This window comes from Herpailurus yagouaroundi, unplaced genomic scaffold, assembly GCF_014898765.1.
Source record: "Herpailurus yagouaroundi ecotype Mexico unplaced genomic scaffold, PumYag 210, whole genome shotgun sequence".
Lineage (NCBI taxonomy): Eukaryota > Metazoa > Chordata > Mammalia > Carnivora > Felidae > Herpailurus > Herpailurus yagouaroundi.
The window spans coordinates 24,919,401-24,940,827 of NW_024412441.1; the positions used below are offsets into that span (position 1 = coordinate 24,919,401).

Consider the following 21,427-nt stretch of genomic DNA (forward strand, 5'->3'; position numbering starts at 1 on the left):
GCTGAGGAACTTTGTCCTACAGGTCAGCACTTCCCACCCAGGTCTGCAGACAGTGGTGTGTAGGAAGTGCCTCCCACAAGACACACACAAGCAAGCACTCGGGTTAAGGTCAGATTGGGCTAATAATTCCTTGGCTGAACTAGTGAACAGGTTTCTTTACTGCAGGACTTTTCAGAGCCTTTCATGAGTTGGTGTGCAGCGTGAATCTTCAGGAGACCATGCTGCATTTTAACACAGACTCCCTCCCCCTGTCTAGTTCTGATACCTATTAAGATGGGGAAGAAAACCAGTTTTCACAGAGTGCTCCTAAGAGATTAGAAGTCTTTGAAAGAGCTTAAGTAGTAAGCTGACCTGGCCAGATCTTTGACTTTGGTAGATAAATGTGGCTGAAGTATAGAAATCTACCAAGGGCTCATTTAGGAGGTGTAAGGAGATATTGTCAGCATTCTGCCTAGATCCCGTTGGGTTCCTGTGGGTCCCTTTTATGGCCTTTGGGCTACTGAGGCTCTGTTACTCCTCCCCGGGGTGTCCTTCGCAAAAACTGACTGGCATAGGAATGTGAAAGCCCACCTCCCTTCCTGAGGCCGGGTCAAACCAAGGCATGGTCTACCCCCAAGAGCGTCTATGCGGGATCAGGCTGAAGCTGGCACTTGACCTGAAACCATGTCCTTCTGTACCTTCTTCCCCTTCCCTATCCCATTTCTCCGCTTCCTCCCAGAAAGCCAGGCTGCTGGGAAAGGCTGCTGGGAAAGCCAACCCAGGACAGCAGGCTGCGGTGCTCGTACTGTGAAAAGAAGGCAGGGAGGTAGTAGTAGGAATGGGGAAAGAGTATGAGTTTCAAGAATTTTTTAAAGATGTCGAATCAGTAGAAATTGGCATAGATGATTGGATACTGAGGATGAGTCTAAGACAATTTCAACCTTCTGACTTGGGTAACTGTAAGCTACCACCATCATCAGGAAAATAGAAAGACGAGTTTGACGAATTCACTTTTGACCTACCGAGACTGAAGCACTTTGGGGATGGCCATACAAAGAGCTTTTTCAAACCTGTCTGAACCTGAGATTCAAGGGAGAAGGTTAGAACTGGAGAGATGGACGTAAGGGCCATAAACCAAATGGTAATTTAAAACAAACAAACAAACACACACAGTAGAATAAGTCTCCCAAGAAGGATGGTGGATTGTGGGGAGTGGGTCAAAGATCAAGTTCCCACAACCTCTAAGGTTTAAGGGACAGGCAAGGAGGAAGTCCACAAAGACTGAGAAAGGTGGGGTGTGGGGTCCGGGGAGACAGTGGTTAGGCTGAACACTAAAGTATTTCTAGGAATAGTGCCAGTAGTGTTGAATAAACTAGGGGCTGCTGGGAGTTCCCTGGACGAGGCAATATGGAGGCTGTTGGTTGACTTTTGACATCCATTTCAGTGAAGTGACAGCAAAGCCAAGTTGAGTCAGGTTGAGTCAATGGTGATTGAGGATGTGGAGATGTCAGTCTAAGAAGTCTGATGAGACTAAAGGAAACAACATAGAGGGGTTTCACAGATGAGAAAACTGAGGCACAAAGGCTAACTAATGTGCCACAGATCCGAGTTAATGGTGTGGGCAGCATTCAGATCAAGAGAGTGTTTGACCCAGGTCCTGCTGGATCCTTTCGCTTCCCTCATACTGCCTCCTGAGCAAGCCATTTGGCCTTTACCAGTTTCTGAACACCCACCGTGTCTCCTTAAAGTCTCTCCTTCTCAACTAGCAAAAGAAATAAACTCTCAAAAGTGCAAAGGCAAAGCCTCTCCACTGTCCCCTTTCTCTCTGTGTGCTCCCTCCTGCTTCACCCTTTGACAAAAATGGGCAGAAATTTTCCAAGATCAAGAAGCATAAAATCCGATTTTTCTTTCCCTGTCAGAAGAAGGAAACTTTCCACTCTTCTTAGAAAATTTCCACTCTCTTTTTAAAGAAGAGAAGAATACCATGTCTTCCTGGAGCTACTCTAGGAGTTAGCAACTAAGCTAAATGCTGCTTACTGTATAGCTTTTTAATTACTCAGTAACCTGTCGCTTATAATTTTCTGTGATACAACAGTAGTTGAAGGAATGTCATATTACATACCTTGTCCCTAAGGTTATACTGGCATATATTTGTTGCACGTAAAAACAAATGCACAATGATTTTTTATTCTATTCATTTAAATTAAATAAATCCAAACAATTCACCTATTTCTCCTATTCTCCAACCCCCACCTCTGACAACCAGCAATCTGTATAGATATGTATATATGTATTTACATATGTATATATGTATGTATATACATGCATATACATGCATACATATGTATACACATGTACACATGTATACATATGTATATGTATACATATGTATACATATGTATATATATGTATGTATGTATACATATGTATATATATGTATGTATGTATACATATGTATATATATGTATATATAAGAGAGATCATATGGTATTTGTCTTTCTCCGCCTGACTTATTTCACTTAGTATAATGCGCTCAATGTCCATCCATGTTGCAAATGGCAAGATTTCCTTCTTTTACATGGCTGAGTAATATTCCACTGTATATATATACTATATTTGTTTTATCCATTCATACGTCAGTGGACAATTAAGTTATTTCCATGTCTTGGCTACTATAAATAATCCTGCAGGAAGCATGGGTGTGCATATATGTTTTCCAATTAGTGTTTTTGTTTGCTTTGGATAAATACCCAGAAGTAGAATTGCTGGATCATATGGAAGTTTTCTTTTTAATTTTTTGAGGAAACTTCCTACTGTTTCCCATAGTGGCCACACCAGTTTGCATTCCCACCAACGGTGCATGGGGGTTCCGTTTTCTCCACATCCTCATCAACACTTCTTATCTTTTTGATCATAGCCCTTCTCATAGGTGTGAGGTGATATCTCATGGTTTTGTTTTTCATTTCCCTGATACTTAGTGATGGCGAGCATCTTCTCGTGTGTAAAAGACTCAGTTTCGACCCTGGGAGGGAGAAAATACCTTGCAAGTTTGGGATGTTGTCCTGTGGATGAAACATATGCATGGAACCAGCATTCAATATGCGGTGCTTTGTCACCATTGGCCAAAATACGTAGATTTAGGGGTGAGAATAAGGGTGTCACCTCTTGTGATTAGAATGTCTGAAGGGTGGCAGAATAGGCCACTCAAAATATCCCACTTGGGCATAAGGATTATTTTAAGCTAAAAGCACTTGAAAAACAGCAGGTGCAAGGAGAATGATCTCCACTGTTTTCTTCCTGAAAGCAGGAGATGTACTCCCTGTGCCAGGAGGGAAAAAAAAACATTCTCATCACCAGATGGGGAGCTGAGGCAGAAAAAAATCTATTCGAAGAGACCTTGTTAAAATACCTCTTATCTTTCTTCAGGTTCCCCATCTATTCTGTTACTTTGCCGCAATTGCCTCTCTTTGTACAACCTGGCATAGAAACATATGCCCAGCACCCCTGTGGGTCTTCATTGTCCTGTGGAGGCTCCCACATACATGTAAGAATCTGTGTGCTTCTCTCCTGTTATCTTTTTATGTCAGTTTAAGTCTCGGACGCAGCTGGACACCCTACCAGGGCAGAGATAAAGTTTGGTGGGAGCCGCCATCTTGATTCCTGCTAAGGGACAAGAGTCCCTCTGCTTTTGTGCCCAAAAGTCCGCACAGTGAACAAGTGTGAAGAAAATAGTTTTGACTTTGCAAACCCTTTTTGTTGTTTGTTTGCTTTTGCAAACCCTTTGAAAGGGATGCAGGGAGCAGGAGCCACACATTGAGAACCACCGAACTAAGCCACTGTATGTTGGGCAGTTATTATGTTTTGTAATAGAGGTGGGGGTGGCATAATTTCAATCATCCAAGTGGATGGTGGAGATTTATAGGCAGCATGTGTAGCTCGTGTCTCACATCTGTTCTTAGTTCTGACTCTGCAAATGGCCGTGGAAGGCTGCTCAACGTTCATGGAGACGGTGCTGGGCTGAATGAGCTGACCTTCCTGAATCCTTGGCCTTCTAGCGTGATGCTGTGATTGCCCGACAGCTGAGCACCAGAGTGAGCTTCCTGGACCATAGCGATACACTCCCCCCTGACAGAAACCACTCATTTTCTTCCAACTGAAAATAAACCATAGAGACCCATGGGTTAAACAACACCAACAAGAACCAAGAGAGCACTGTGAGTTGGCAAGTATCGAGAAAATTGGGTCCATAAACCTAGATACCATTATGTGTTCATTTTGGGTAGGATGGTACAGGGAGCCGTGTCAGCTCTGCACTTGCCACGTTTATGAGTATAACCGTGGCCGAGGTTGTGCTGCTGAGCAGTGTGCTGTGTCTTGTTTGAGGACTCCTCTCTCAAAACAAAAATAAAATAAAACAAAATAAAACAAAATAAAACAAAACAAAATAAAATAAAATAAAATAAAATAAACAAGGGGCGCCTGGGTGGCTCATTCGGTTGAGTGTCTGACTCTTGATTTTGTCTCAGCTCATGATTCCAGGGTCGTGGGATGGAGCTCCGTGTCGGGCTCTGTGCAGAGCGCGGAGCCTGCTTCAGATTCTCTCTGCCCCTCTCCCCTGTGCGTGTGCGCACGCTCTCTCTCAAAAATAAAAAATAAAATAAAATAAATGAAAACAGAAGGACTCATCTCTCTATGAAGTGTATTTATACACATAGCCCTGGGTCAGGTTCCAGAAGAGCATGTCTTGTCTTCTGAGAGAGATGCCGCCGATTCCCCTGAATTACTTTGCTAGGATTATTGGAACAAAATGTCACGTGTCAGGGAATGGGGGGCATAAACCACGCAAGCTTATTGCCTCACAGTTCTAGAGGCTGCGACTCCAGGATCAAAGAGCTGGCAGGGTGGGGCCTTTCTGAGAGCTCTGAGGGAGGATCTGTCCCTTGCCTCTCACCTGACTTCTGATGCTTTGCTGGCAAGCTTTGGCCTTCCTTGGTTTGTGGGCACATCGCCTTAATTTCTGCCTTTGTGCTCACATGGCATTCTCTGTGTGTGTTTGTGTGTCCCAGTGTGTCCTTTTTTCTTTTTTTATAAGGACACCAGTCATATTCGATAAGCCCCCCCCCCCCACCAACTTATCTAATCATACTTGCAACAAATGTATTCCCAAACAAGGTCGCATTCTAAGGTACAGCGAGTTAGGACTTTGACACAGGGATTCTGGAGGGACACAATTCAACTGATGACACCTCTACTAATAAGAGGAGCAAATTGCTCACCACTAATAGTGGCAAGAGGGAGAATCGGAGGGACTTGGGTAGAAAGGGGGATGGCCAAGGAAGAGCTAGGCGGCAAGGTTTGGGAGAAAAGGGAAAATGCATGTGTCTCCCAGAGATGCCAAGACACTCAGCTGCAGGAGTTGTATCCACATCCAGGAACGGGGCCCTTGAAGTTGTGCAGAGCCTGCGGTGGCCCAGTGGCCCGGTGGCCCTGTGTTATGTGTAGGTCAGACCCACGGGAGGGCTGTGGATTCTGGTTACACCGCATGCGGTCTGGGCTCTATTGACGAACAAGGCTCTCAGGTGGGAATAAAGTGAATATAGTCCCTGCCCCAGAGCTGCTAGCTTGTTACCAGCTTGGAACAATGGCCAGCTTCACGTGCAGTGCCTGGGACAGAGTCCTCATAAATTTGATTCGGTGCTTGTGATCTGGGGCTTCATGGCGGTGTTTCGCTCTCCTTGAGGTTATCGGCCAGGGCTTAAGGAGGAGGAGGCCAGCAGCCCGCAAGCCTGGTCACTGGATGCTAGGTGTCGGACGAGAGTGTTCACAACGAGTTCACGGAAAGCGAATGCTTCTGAGCAGCAAGATGAATCCGGTCCTCGTTCCACGGATATGGCACTGTTAAATCAAGGCGTATCTACCACTGGGAAGCATGGCTCTGTGCTGGCCTCATAAATCGCAGTCCCTGCCATCAGGGACTCAACGTGCTAGGATCCAATTTTCCAGATTTGTTTCTTTGATTGAATGGAAAATACATTTCTATTTCCTCACCACACTATTTTTATATTTGGACCAGAGTTCAGTACTCAATCTTCTTGTTCCCCTCGGCCCTCCGCCTCTCCCGGAGTCCTGTAGTTGAGTGAGGGTCGGCCAGAGGACCTGCCCCGGTGCAGAGAGGCAGTGAAGGGCTGTCTTTCCTAGTACGCATGCAGGTCCTCGAACCCCGGGCCGGCCCAGCAGCGATCCAGGCCGCGATGAGGATCAAAAAGGAAAGGTGATAATAAGAAATAGCTGTTTTGGCTTCCTGTCGTGTCATTATGCTCCTACTTGTGACCTGGTTGCCTTCTTACTTTGGATTTTTCAGATGCTCGTGTCCTTGAGGAGGAGAACAGGAGTTTTGTGCACTATCCCTGATTCCTGGCTTTCCCAAGCTGGTGGCCAGATGAGCTTGGGGATGGGCGTCAGGTATGGACCTGTGCACGGGGATTGCCCGGGGCCCGGAGGAGATGGATGGTGGGTGCTTCTCAGATAAGATAAAGCTACGGAGGAAGTAAAACTGTCACGGGAACAATGAGTCACCTACAAGGACAAGCATGGTTTGTGTGTGTGTGTGTGTGTGTGTGTGTGTGTGTTTTAATTTATAGTTTCCTCATGTTTGATTTACTTTTTTTTTTTAATTACCACATTGTAACTCTAGATGAGACATGAAGCGACAGACTGAACCATAAGCCACTTAAAAACATCAGGACTCTTAAAATAAATTTTCTGCCAATTTTTTTTTTTTTTGTCCTGCCAGATGTGACTTATCTTTGACAACCTAATGACCTAGTAGCCTTGTACAAATATAATTACCTGCATTTTAGAGGAGAAGAGATTGTGGTACAAAGAGAGGAAGTACTTGCTTCAGACCTCAGATGCCTCCACCCCGTTTTTGTAGCCGGAAGGCTGTTTATCCGACACCCTGCCCCCTCTGGTGGAAAGGTGTCTGCTCCCTCGTTGGCAGTGTAATGGCCACACCTTTTAAAAAAAATTTTTTTTTAATGTTTATTTATTTCTGAGACAGAGAGAGACAGAGCATGAGTGGGGGGAGGGGCAGAGAGAGAGGGAGACACAGAATCCGAAGCAGGCTCCAGGCTCTGAGTTGTCCACACAGAGCCCGACGCGGGGCTCGAATTCACGAACCGCAAGATTATGACCTGAGCTGAAGTCGGTCGCTCAACGACTGAGCCACCCAGGCGCCCCATGGCCACACCTTTTATCCTTGGGGCTGCCTTTTCCTAGTGGACGCAAGGTTTTCCCATCTGCATTTGTCAAAGTGCTCCGAGCTCTTGGCAACAGACTGTTCTTTACTCCCATAAGGAAGAGAAAAGAGAAAACCTTTCCAGCTTTCTGAAAGGCAACATGCTTTCTGTCTTGGCCACTTACCGTCATCCCCAGCCCCACCCGAAAAGATCACCATTCATTTGGGATGTACAAAAGCAATTGTGTCTACGTTACCTTAACCAAGAGACAGAGCTCCATAATTCAAGTCAAAAGTAACCGAAAACAATGAAAAACACATGGTAAAGAATGGAAACAGCATGTCTGTTAAAATACCTTGGCAGTTTGCTTTCTCTCTCCTTCCAGACATCCTCCCTAGGGTGGCTCCCTTCTTCTCTCCCCCAACATCCTCGCGTCCCCCTTTCCCTAGCCAGCAGTCATGAAAAGCAGCCTTTGATGTGGGGGTAACCGCTTAACCACCTACCCCCACCCCTTCTGCCAAATTGCAGGGATCGGCTGGAAGCCCAGCGCTTGCTGCAGAGACTCTGAAACAACGCAGAAGGGGCCAGGGCCTCAGGCTGTGATTTGTTTTACATTTTCTGTGGTACAGACGGGAGGTGAATTAGGGGGTGTCTGGGTGGCTCAGTCGGTTGAGCGTCCGACTTTGGCTCAGGTCATGATCTCGCGGTCTGTGAGTTCGAGCCCCGCGTCGGTCTCTGTGCTGACATCTCGGAGCGTGGAGCCTGCTTCTGATTCTGTGTCTCCTGTCTCTGCCCCTCCCATGCTCATGCTCTGCCTCTCTCTCTCTCTCTCTCTCTCTCTCTCAGTAATAAATAAACATTAAAAAAAAAAAAGGTGAGTTAGAACACACTGCACAATCAATCTGTGCTTGCACACTTAGACACAGAGAGGGCTCAGGTAACAGATGCTCCAGAAGTGTAGACTTCCTGACCACTAGCCACGTTGTTGTTGTTGTTTTTTTTTAAGCTTCTCAGAGATTTCTACTCACATGTCCCTTCCACTCTTTGGTGAAGACACTGGCTTCTGTTGTCATTTTTTTTTTCCCACAAAGACTCCCATTTGTACAAATGATCAGGGAGGAAACCATTTCACTGGTTCTGGCCTCAAGGATCAAGTAGCCATCTGCAGAGGGAAGGACGGCTGAGAAGCGTGTATGAGGAAGCAAGGTGCCCCCCCCCGCCACTGTTAGGGTCCAGGAGAAAGGAGAAAGGGAATCTGCAAATTCGGTTACAGCAGTGAATCTCCAACACTTTGACAGCAACCCGCCCTAGGAAGTGCATTTTTTTTTTTAATTTTTTTTTTCAACGTTTATTTATTTTTGGGACAGAGAGAGAGAGACAGAGCATGAACGGAGGAGGGGCAGAGAGAGAGGGAGACACAGAATCGGAAACAGGCTCCAGGCTCCGAGCCATCAGCCCAGAGCCCGACGCGGGGCTGGAACTCACGGACCGCGAGATCGTGACCTGGCTGAAGTCGGACACTTAACCAACTGCACCACCCAGGCGCCCCGGAAGTGCATTTTTAAAGTCACAACCACATCACCTAACCCCACACGCCGCCCTGAAAAAACACTGTCACGAAATAATTCTTCTTACGATGCAAGATGCATTCTGTTCCTTTTTATTCTTTTTTAAAAAAATCTGGTCAACATTATGTTATTTTTAGAAATATGCAGGTCTCAATCTGGTAAATAAATGTTATGGCTCACGGTGAAATTATGAAACGGTCCCTTTGTTTGAACAACTTCATTGAGGGCAGGTGCAGGCAAGGGAGAGTTTCTTGTGAACTCATGGTTCCCACATGACCTTGTGGAATGACAGCGGAGAGGAAAAGCACCCGATTTAGGAAAATGTCCTAAAGGGAAATCAAGCTGTGAGTTGGGGTCTGCAACTCTCAAACGTCAATCATCTCCTGGAGAAAGACACACACGCGATTCTAACTTGGTGGCCTGTATCCTAGCATCTTAAAAGAAATCCTGCTTCTGGGTTTCTTATCTTCCTGGTGAAAGTAATAAAAATGTCTGTGGTTTCAGGAAACTTATGAGCATCAAATAACCCCTCCACACCGTTAAGTTTCCAGCAAAGGAACCCCACTACGGGGGACCTTGGTGCATATGAATGAAGCCTGGGGCTCAGGGACTACATTTGCCAGTTACACCTGTTAACCTGGCTTACCTATTAAAAGCGCTCTCTTTCCCTTTCGGAGTGCCCCAGTTTGCACCATAAATTCTATGGTCACGCTAACATGGATAATTAAGGAAGTACGTCTATAGACACGAACTATATTATTATTATTGCTTGGTCACAAAAACATATAGACCATGTGTTTATTCACCCCTGCTTTCTAAGTGTTGGAATAATGCAAATAGGTACCCGCTTCTAAAATTCAAGGTCATGGTAGTCATGGAGACAGAAGCCTCCTGCAGTCTTTGCCCCAGCTCTGCCTACCTGGAGGCACTGAGCCCTTTTCACTGTGACAGCTTCTGAGCCGTCCTCAAGTGGAAGGGGGGAATATGTGTATATTTAGGGACAGCCCTGTGCCACTCGAGGTGAGGTCGGGATGTAGTTCAACTGCCACAGATTTGGGAGTCAAGGGCTTGCCGAGCCGTGGCCACCCCATCTTCCCCGAACTGCAGTCCGTTCCCAGCTTCTGCTCTCCCCCCGCAATCCCACTTCTTCTGTGTCCACATAAGGCTTCTGCCTTATTTCCTACTCCCTGGTGGAGGAGGGCTCTGTCCAGACCCTGGGAGGTTGAAACCATCATGGCCACCAGCCCCACGTGGAGGCCTGCCACCACCTCGTGTGGCTGACACATGGTCTCACTGGCCCAGTCCCTTTGTTCCTGGTGCATCAGACTGCTCCACAGCTTGTTGACTTTCCCAAGGTCCTTGTGGTTGAGACCTGGGCCACCTCCCTGTCCCAGGTCACCTGAATCCCTGGGCTGTGTGTGCCTCACCGGAGCACCCTGAGCTAGGTTGCCCCAGCTTGTCCCAGAACCTCTGGGGTGTCAATGGGTTCTTCCTGGTTTGCTGCCTTACCAAGGGGCATCCTGGCTCCAGCCCACCCTGGACTGCCCGGACCCCTCACTCCCGTGGGGGAGCTCGGACTGTCTCCAAGCGAGCCTTTCGTTTCCTCTTGGCAACCACTTTTATCAAATGTCTGTGGTTTCTTGAGAGTCAGTAGTTATGTTTGAGGATGAGGCAAGACTGGTTATCTTTAAGATAAAATGTCTGTTGGACTTAACCGTGTTTGGCATCCCATATTACAGGGGAGCAGGGTGGAAAGGGGCAACACTTTCTGTTTACTGTCATTTACAAAACTCAACTCTGGGATCCAAGCTTTCCGTTTTCCCTTCATTACGGCAAAGGAAAAAAGAGTTACTAAACACCAAAGGGCTTGCTGTGTAATACAGCAGTGTAGTGGTCAAGAAATTGGCTGAGACTCAAATCCCAGGTCTTTCTCTTCGCAACTGGCAGGCAGAATAGTGGCTTCTCAAAGCCATCCACGTCCTCACGTCCAGAATTTACGAAGGGATTTTGCAGATGCGACTGTGCAAAAGGTTTTGAGATGAAGAGATTATCCTGGATTATCCAACTGGGCCCCGTGTAATCATAAGGGTCCTCATAAGGGGAAGAGGAAGCAGGAGAGTCAGAATCAAGAGAGACTGAAGATGTTACGTTTTTGGCTTTGAAGGTGGAGAAAAGGGCCGTGAGGCAAAGAAGGCAGGCAGCCTCTAGAAGCTGGAAGAGGCACAGGAACAGATTCTCCCCCAGAGCCTCCAGAAGGAGCCCTGCCCTGCAGAAACCCTGATTTTAGCCCGCGGAGACCCTGTCAGACTCCTGACCTCCAGAACTGTGAGATCCTCAATTTGTGTTGCTTTCAGAAAATAAACGTAGGGTAATTTGTCACGGCAGCAATAAGAAACGCATACGGCAGTTACGTCTGCTCCGCCAAGGCACCTCCTCGGATTTCTGTCTGTTTCTTCACCTTCACACACGCGCCTGCACCACGTGGCTGTTGTGAAGACAGGACAACGTGGAGCCAGTCAAAAGCCCAGTCCGCTCCCTGGCACATGGTGGGCGGTCACTTAATGATTGCCATTACCACGGTTACTGCCTTGTTCAAGCCTTACAAGGACTTGCCTGCTGGAAGTTGTTGCTGTCATCCCCATTTTACGAAGTGGGGTTCTGGGAAGTTGAAACCTTGCCTGAGCACCTTGTAAGTGTCAGAGCTAAAATCCGAGCACTCTTCAGCTCCGTTTTCCTCCCTTCACAAAATGCAGGTGTACCGGGAGTTTTTAGTGCAAACGAAATATACGAAAATGGGTCGTTTGAGCCTCCACCTTTCAACAACACACTTACGTAGCACCTACTGTTGCCCCATTTACGGTTGCAGGTGATGGGGATACCTCAGGGAACACAACCAAGACTCTCTGCTTTAATTGGAGCTTACATATTATTACGGGAGAGACAGATGCCAATACACGTGTCCCTTTGTGGGTGTATATGTGTGTGAGATGATAAGAGCTTTGAAAAAAAAAAAAAGAAAGAAATCGGGGTAAGATGTAAATCAGGGCAGGGAGCTGGAGAGTGACAGAGAGTGTAATTTCAGATGGTATGTTCAGGGGTGGCGCTTAGATGTGGTGGGAAGGAGATGTGTGTTTTTCTGGAAGGAGAGCCTGATCGATCGGTGGCACCAGCAAGTGCAAAGGTCCAGGGGCAGGGTAACTATCTGGCACAGTTGGGGAAAGGCAGTGTGACTGGAGCATCCTTGACGGAGGGGAATAGGGAGGAGGTGAGGTCAGCTGGATCATGTCATGCTCTGTAGGTTACATAGCATTAGGATTTTATTTTGATTTGGGAAGCCACTGGAGAGTTTATGAGCAGGCAAGAGACACGGTCTGATTTAAGTTGCAATTAAGATAACAAATTTTGAGGGGCACCTGGGTGGCTCAGTTGGTTAAGCGCCCGACTTCGGCTCGGGTCACGATCTGGCAGTCTGTGAGTTCGAGCCCCGAGTCGGGCTCTGTGCTGACAGCTCGGAGCCTGGAGCCTGCTTTGGATTCTGTGTCTGCTTCTCTCTCTGCCCCTCCCCCTGTCTCTCTGTGCTCTGTCTCTCTCAACAAAAATAAATAAAATATAAAAATAAATAAATAAATAAAAAAAGCTAACAAATTTTGAAAAGAGACTTGTGGTTCAGGTGAGCTCATGTTGGCCTCTGGGGCTGCCTTAGCTGTTCCTGCCTGAGGCTGGCAGAGGTTTGAAGAGGCTTCCCAGGAACCGGTGAAGTGTTGTGTATAAAAGTAGAAACAGCCCGAGGTGGGGTTCCAGGATCCTGCCGGAGCGAATTCACAGCCAGACCCGAGGATTGGCTACCACAGCTTCTTAATAATGAAGCCGAAGGATTTATCAATTCTGTCCAAATTTCATTATTTCAGTGATTGTTGAACATGTCACTGTGAGTTTCCAAACCTTCTGACTTATTGAGAATTCTATTTTAATTAGAAGATCCTCAGCCCGCCATTCTTGCTGCCGTCTGAGTTTCTCCATCGGAGAGTATGTTAGACATGGCATTGGGTCGTGACTATTTCTCCCCTCACTCGGATGATTGCCCATGCTGGTTAATTCCAGCGACAACACATTTGCAGCTGCTCATTGGATCTTTGGATTTTCAATTTGCAGGAGTAGACAGAGGGGTGCCTCAAAGGAGTTTGGGCACTTTCAAAACCGCTTGGCTTTCTTTGCATCGCGTACACGTTATTCTGTTTTCTCGGCACCTAACTGATGGGAAAGTCTCGTTGACGTAGGGACCGGAAGGGCATAATCTTTGGTTCATCATTCTGTGTAGTTAGAGGCGGGATTGTGAAATAAGGAGACTGTTCTTTCTCACCTGCTTTTTTGCTTACTAAATTATGTTTAAAGAGAGCAAAATTGTTGTTGTTTCCTGATAAATTAATTGATTCTGAACAAAGTTGGAGAGCTTTTGACGAAGGAACTTCACATCTAGAATTTATACAGCATCTCCAATCCTCGTTCCCTTCCTTCAACAGCTCCCGGCCCCCGACACTTACACATACACATACATCACACCACACACTTAAACACTCACTTTAAATTCCATCTAAAGAGGCATTATTATTATGATCATTAATTATGTCTTTGTGCTGTGTATCAAGGGTGGAAAAGAAACATCAAACCTCTCTCCAAGCCAGTATTACAGAATGGAAACCTACTAGCCAACAAAGAAAACTTCTGGCTCCTTCCTACGCATCTTAGCACTTCTTACCCCTGAATTAAACACAATTTAGTCCAACAAATATTTTTTAGGCAGCTGCTGTGTACAAGGCACTGTGCTAGCTTTCAGGAGTATGGCTAAGAAGAGTAACACTCTTCCCATGCTCTTGAGAAGGTGCTGAAAATGAAGGAAGAATGTAAAAAAGAAAAATAAAGGGTTAACTGGAAAGCCCTCCCTCATTTTTTAAGGCGAGGTTCTTTCTCCATCGTGGAGACTTTCCCAGCAATCTCTGGGCGGATTCCTGTCAGCCCTGGCCCCTGTACTGCCTGGGTTCAACTCCCAGCTCCCCCACCTACTGGCTCTGAGCACCTTACTTCTCAGCCCCTGGCTGTCCTCATCTACACGCTGGGAAGCCGGGAGGGCTCCTCACAGAGCTGCTGTGCGGATCACACGAGCATGTGGGTGTGTGTGTGTGTGTGTGTGTGTGTGTGTGTGTGTGAGTCACACACGGTGGCTCTCACAACAGTGACCGCGAGACAAACACTCACCCCCAGTCAGCTACTGTCACCTGTCTAACCCAGAGCTTCATTCTGTTTTAAGTTTGGAATTCAAATTGGTCCCAGTTCAGATTCTTTACAGAGAGGTTTCTTTTTCTTTTTTTTACTTTTTGACTTTGGGGAGCCAGGATACCTCTTCATTTTTAGAAGTCTTTAGGTTTAGGTTTTTAGAAGGGTTCAGAGAGAAGAAAGAGCAAGGATTGTCCCTAAACCATTGTCCCTAAACTACCCCTCCCTGCCCAACACACACACATTTCGCTCATCTTTTACCTGTAGGACCACCCTTCACTCTGTGGGCAAATCCCATTTATTTCCATCTCCATACTGTTCACATTCTTCCCCACCTGTCTCTGCCTTTTATAATTCTTTACTTCCTCTAGGCCCCATACCTCTGTCAGTATAAACTTTACCGCATATATCCTTCCTGCAGGAATATTGCCCACCATTTCAGCTAGTGCGTATGCCTTTCAAACCACACTATTCATTGCATATGACCTTAAGATTGCTCTTTTGTGATTCAAATGCCAACCAGACTACCAACCTGGAAGCCAGACCAGTTTAAACTTGGTTGCACCTTCTGCAGTGGATAGCACTGTTCTAAGTCAGTTTCCTTGTCTAAAAACCAGGACTAATATGCTTAATTGACTGAGCCACCCAGGCGTCCCGGGCATACTCTACTCTTGAGCAGTTGCACTGTTGATCATTTTCATTATTATATACATGTTGTCACATTGCTCTTTGTGCCTTTGTATTATCCATTTTGTCTTACTATGAGGGAAATGAATTAGAGAGAAGTAGAATAATCAACATCACATATTTTGTGTGTTTTTGTGCTCATGCTAAACCATGGACTGACATTTTGCAATTAGTCTAGATTTATCAGACAAAACTGAGCCCAGACAGAAAGCACTCTGGTGGCTTTTACTTAACATGAAAATAGTCAGTTCCTCCTGTCTCTTCAGATACCCTTACCAGCTTCATGCTGACTAGACACTCCCAGGCAGGGAAAGAAGGCTCACTTCCTAAAAACCAAAATGAAATTCTTGCACTATCCCCTTAAAATCTAATTATACATATCTTCCTTATTAAAAATTTTTTTTTTATTTTTTTTAACGTTTATTTATTTTTGAGACAGAGAGAGACAGAGCATGAACGGGGGAGGGTCAGAGAGAGAGGGAGACACAGAATCTGAAACAGGCTCCAGGCTCTGAGCTGTCAGCACAGCTCGAACTCACGGACCCGCGAGATCATGACTTGAGCCAAAGTCGGCTGCTTAACCGACTGAGCCACCCAGGCGCCCCTTAAAAAATTTTTTAATGTTTATTTATTTTTGAGAGATAGAGAGAAACAGAATGTGAGGGGTGAAGAGGCAGAGAGAGAGGGAGACACAGAATCTGAAGCAGGTTCCAGGCTCTGAGCTGTCAGCACCGAGCCCAAAGCGGGGCTCAAACTCACGAAGCACAAGATCAGGGCCTGAACCGAAGTCAGCACTTAACCAACTGAGCCACCTAGGTGCCTCCAGATTATACTTTAAAATTAGTTATATTCTGATAAAAATTGCTTATCTAAAGCTCAGTTTATGTTTTTTTTTTACTACCCATCATTATTATTCCCAGCTATTATGGGTATGTTAATATTCTGGCTAAATGAAAGAAGTCACAACATCATGTAAAGATCACCAATTTTCAAAGAATTAAAGTTTGAATACATGGTAAAAGGACATCGATCATAAATTGAACAAAAGGTAGATTAGCAAATAATCTGAATATATATATATTTCTTAATTATAATTTATATTTCCCTGTGTAATATGTTTTCAGATCCATTTTAAATATATCAATCTGGATAACATAGTGAGGATTTTTTTTTTTTCCCTCTTTTGTAAAGCTAGTATTAAGTTAATGGCTGGTCTTAAAATCAGGGACCTCTTAGAATCAAGAAATTGTTAAGATAAAAATGCATGTGCTAAGACTACACATAAGTTTTCATTTTCTTCTCTCTGCTGGTCTGTATTTTCAAGGGTGAGCATGTGCACAGTAAGAAAAAACAAAAGAAAACATAAACACTGTGAATATAATCTCTTCACCTCTTTGTTTAGTGTTGTTAAAAACAAAACAACAGGCCCCAAATGGAGTCACTTATGCTAAACTCCACGTCACCAAACTGAGACTTAAAATTAGTTACAATACCGGCCCCTTCCAAAAATGGAATTGTAGACCAGTCGATGAGGAATCCCTTAAGCAGCAATAGTTAAGTCATCTGCTGGATTGATGCCTGCCATTCCCTAAAAGAAAGTAGCCTTGCAATAACCAGTCTACTTCCCGCCGCCCCCCCCCCCCCCCCAAAGTGTAACTTCCTTGTTCCTGCTCCCTTCTGTCTATAGAAGCCTTCCATTTTGCATAACTCCTCAGAGCTCCTTTTTACCTGCAGGATGGGATACTGCCCAGTTCATGAATCGCTGAATAAAACAATATGATCTTTACAATTTACTCAGTTGAATTTTGTTTTTTTGACAGTGGGGAGAGGACGATTTAAACTCAGTTTCTTGGCCACCTATTTTAAATATGAAACCCTTTAGACACCAGTAGATAGTTTGTAGGTCCCTGTGTTAAGGACTTATCAGATTACAGAGAGAATATGACGTGGCCTAGCCTCAGGGATCTGGAACCAATGGAGAATTCTGGAAGCATTCAATGGGATGATGAAATTTAATAGTGCAAAATGTGTTCAAAGGCAGGCAAGATTGAGTGAGCAGTCAGGGAATATGTTTAGGGGAAACTGAGCAACTCTTCATGGAAGTTATATATTGAAATATTTTCTTTTTTTAATTAAAAGTTTTTTAAATTTATTTATTGAGAGAGAGAGAGACAAAGAGAGAGAAAGAGAGAGAGAATGAGGAAATCCCAAGCAGGCTCTATGCTGTCAGCATGGAGCCTGACTCAGGGCTTGGTCCCACAAATTGTGAGATCATGTCCTTAGCTGAGATCAAGAGTCAGACGCCTAACCAACCCAGGCATCCTAGAAATATTTTCTCAATATTGGAAAAAAGCACCCCAAATGTAATCGTCGGAGTTGGTTGATTAGTTGGCTACGTCATTAAAAACAAAAACTCTTGTCAAATTGGCTAGATCTCAAAATGTAATTGGTTTTCTTACAACACACCTTGTTATAAACCTAGCAGTAAAAAATTCAAATAACATTTCTCAAGAAACAAATAAAACAACAAGAGACCTATACAGAGCAAGTATGTGATAAGACAACATCAGCCAATAACCAAGTGTTAATACTGTCTTTGGACCTCGAAGTATTTAAAAAAAAAAACAACTGGTCTGACAATATATTTTTTTTTAGATTGGCCCTGATACGGTGCCTTGCAAAGATCATGACTCTAGGACATTCGTATGTATGCTGCCTATCGTCCAAATATGTCATTCCATCAGTATTAACATCATTGTGCAACCGGCCCAGCATTACTCAGTCCTGCACATTTGCTCATATCCTGCTCTAGAAATTAGTAAAATATTAATGCGGTTCCTTCAAGCACACAACAACTATCTGGACTTCTGAGCCATCAGCCATAATAAGTCACCTTGCATAAACATACTTTCCAAGGGTAATCAGACTCGTCAATAATTTGCATCCTCACCCCAGGCCATCCGAAAATTCTGTCAGGGAGAAAAAGCTCCCGGGCACTGTGGTTTTCCCCCTCCAGTGTTTCTCTTATAATTGTTTTCTTTTTCTTTTTCCTCTTAAGAAAAAGCTTTCTGGTGTTCCAAACTCAGTGTAATTCCTGATTCGCACTCAGAGAGGGGAAGATGAACAAAGGGTTCTCTCCAAGTTCTTTATATTCCCGGAGGCACCTGCTGTAGATCTGGGGAGGGCAGGTTCTGTTCTCTCCCCACAGCAGGAGCTGGCTGCTGGTGGGAGCCAGCTGCCGGTGCCACCTGGGTCTGTGCTTGGGGTCCGCAAGTCCACAGTGCCGGAGAGCTCCCTCCAAGGGCACAAAGGCTGCACGGCTGGCATCTAAGCCTGTGCAGACATGGGAAAGGAAGGGTGGCAAGGGAGAGGAGGAAACTTACCTGTCCTGTCTTCTGCCCTCCAGCCCGACCAAAGGGGACCACGGCAGCACAGGGCCAACGACCCTGTTGGATTGCCCCAACCGTGTATGCAGCTGCTGGCCAGGTGCCGCCTCTTGTCAGCAGGGCTATAAATAAGGCACTGTCCAGAGCTCAGGAGATAAGAACCCAACCCCTTGCTCCCGCAAGCCTTTTAAGGTATCCAAATTAAAGGAGCCTCAGCCCCCAGATGGGAAGGGGCTGCTGGCTCCCCATTTGGCCTGCCCGCCTCAAGGACATCCCAGGCCCCGCATGTATTCCAGCAATTCAAAGAGCAGTGGAAGAGGGAAGCCACAGGGCTGGGAAGGGATCTCACTTTGTCTGACAACTGGCAGAGCCTCTGGGCAGGCTGCCCGAGGCTCCATTGCTGGGAGCCTCAGATTAGGGGGCTCGCCTGGAGGCACAGAAGGGGAAGGAAACTTCCCCCAGACCACGCAGTGCCTCTGTAGGATGGCGTGGATTTTTATCACCGCCTCTTGGAAGGAGCACACTGACCATCTCCCCTGGCTTCAGGGGCATTCGTTTGGGTGAAAGAGATTCGAGGAAGACCAAGGGATCGGCTTAACACTGGGCATGTGGGAAGCTAGAAGAGGAGTGCATTTACAGAAGCCCTCTCTCCCCAGCCTCCCCGCTCATGCATGGTTGGGAGGGATGCTTGGGCTGCCAATCCCTTTCTTTATAGAGTTATTATAGAGATTTTTAGAACCATAGGCTAGAAGAGGAGAAAGAAGACAGATTGGGGATGCAACAGTTCCTGGGTCACCCCTGAATTTCTTCTTTCCGGAAGGCGTTTCATCCATGGCGAGGGGTGGGGAGAAGTATAGCCGGGGTCGGCTATTTGGCAACCGCCGTCTGCATTACCACCGCAGCGGCTCCACGTCTGGGAATTTATCCCGAGGAAAGAATTGTGGATGTGGATGGGGATACAGCTGCAGGGACATTTCTTGCAGCTCTTTGAATAACTGGGGAAAGTGGAAACAGCCAAAATGACTAACAACAGAGACTTAAGGTTAAACGAGGAATAGTATAGCTATAAGGGGAACCCTGCAACCTTTAGAAATGTCCTAGAAGAGTACTTAATAGCATAGCAACGATATTATGACATACTGGTAGTAAAAATTCAGGTCACTTTAAGGGAAGGTTGTTGGGTGTATGTGCAAAAAGTTGCTCCACACGCACACTCCGGAAGGAACGTGTGCCTAATGTGACAATGTGGCTATGGCTGGATGATGGGATTACGGCTGATGTCGTTTTCTTCTTTGGCTTACGCGTCATCTCTAAATTGCTCGCGATGATCTTGTGTTACTTTTATCACAGGAACATTCATTTCATTTGAAACCCAAGTGACTGAAAATCAGAAAAGAGCTTTCTGTGTTTCTGCATTAATGGGCCCGACTTGATTTTAGGATTACAGAATTCCTTGGGGTCTCCCCAGTATTTGGAAAAACCTGTGTTGGGGTCAGTGGCTTTTTTTTATTTTTTTATTATTTTTTTTTTTAATTTTTTTTTTTCAACGTTTATTTATTTTTGGGACAGAGAGAGACAGAGCATGAACGGGGGAGGGGCAGAGAGAGAGGGAGACACAGAATCGGAAACAGGCTCCAGGCTCTGAGCCATCAGCCCAGAGCCCGACGCGGGGCTCGAACTCACGGACCGCGAGATCGTGACCTGGCTGAAGTCGGACGCTTAACCGACTGCGCCACCCAGGCGCCCCAGTGGCTTTTTTTTAAAATAGCGATACGAACAATATGATGTAGAACGCCAATAGAGTCCCTGAGTGCCCCTGTGAGGGCGAAGGTGAGTCAAGAAGAGAGAGAGGAGAAAACAACCACAGCCACACAAAAGAAAGTAAAGTATGCACAAAGAGAAAGAGGAATCTGAAAATAAGAAAGCTTATGTAATAGGGGGTGATAGAAAACACCCATCTGCCCTTTATCTGACCTAACCTGTCCCCATCTATGCTCTGACTGGGACATAATAAAGGCTCTCTGTGCCTTTTATTCAAAGAATGTGTCCTCCTCAAGGCATTTGAAGGGGGACTGTTGGGATGGAGGCTCATTGTTGGGAAGAGCGCTGGCTGTTGTATATGAGCCAATTGGACAATAAATTATATTTAAAAAAAAAAAAAAAAAGAACATGCACGTCCTGAAGACGCCTTCCTTTTTGATTGTATTGGACTTAAGGAATGACCTCCACCCTGACTGTGTATGTCAGTGACATGTGCCACTGATACGTGTAATTGGAAGAGGGGCTCCCCTCCCCCTGGGCTCCCAGGGCTGGAGGTACAGCAGGGCCCTACCACTCTAATGTCCACGCTTCTGGCTGGAGGCACTAGACTGGGGTCCCTCTATGGATAGGACCTGGTCTACAGCCCACAGCGGGTGGTGTCAAAGCTTTCGCGTCGCGTTGCTGTTACAGGAATAGGCTCTCTCTCAGACACCACCGAGTGACAGAGCCTGGAATCTGAAGCTGAGCAACGCTCAGGACTGTTCTTTGGAACTTGGGGTGCCAAAGATCTTCTTGGATGGCCCCGTCTGTGTTAGCTCTAGCCACCTTCCTCAGGTTTCAGCCGGCTTACTCACGGGCATGTGCCCTGCAGATATCTGATGAGAAGGGAGACTCTGGCCTCAGGTCAGGCCCTGCGGGTCGGGGCACAGTGTCCCTCCACAAGGGAAGAGATTAGTGCAGGGGAGGGTGAAGGGGGCTCTTCTTGGAGGAAGTTGGGCTGAAGCCAGGCACTGGAGCCTTCGTGACAGGCAGCCTATCAGGGCTGCTGTACGGGCTCACCAGCCTGTGGGGCTCTGGCCTGAACTCCAGGAACAGCTGTTGGAAGCATCCCGGTGTGCCGTTCTCCCTCCTCCATGCTGACTCATTCCCGCCCCTTCACAGGGGCATGCTGCATGCACACAGTCTTGGGGTGGGTGGCACCTGACACATTGTGCCTGCTGACAGTCACCCCGGAGGGGACATATGTGGGAGGGAACAGCATCTGCCTTCGGGGGCTGCGTCCCAGGATCTGAGCGGCGGTCAGGGACAATCGGATGTGGATGTGGCTCTTGCTTCTCTTCCACAGTAACGACAGAAAAGGCTGACAGGTGTTTCTCGGTCCCATTTCCCAAATCCCAGAGACCAAAGCCAAAGGACACATAGGTCTGGAACAAACACTGAAAAAATTTACTTTTCAATATTTATTTGTTTTTGAGAGAGAGGCGGAGTGCGAGCAGGGGAGGGACAGAGACAGAGGGAGACACAGAATCCGAAGCCG

At 46.3% G+C, this 21,427-nt stretch overlaps 1 protein-coding gene across 1 annotated transcript in view; it reads right to left on the reverse strand.

Annotated features, from left to right (window-relative positions):
* The window catches only part of FHL2 (four and a half LIM domains 2), a 66,875-nt gene extending 48,623 nt beyond the window's left edge, over positions 1–18,252 (reverse strand). Inside the window, exon 1 of the mRNA XM_040454131.1 lies at positions 18,127–18,252. The gene's annotated coding sequence lies outside the window, so the exon portion shown is untranslated. The remainder of the gene's footprint in view (positions 1–18,126) is intronic.
* Positions 18,253–21,427: the final 3,175 nt, after the last annotated feature.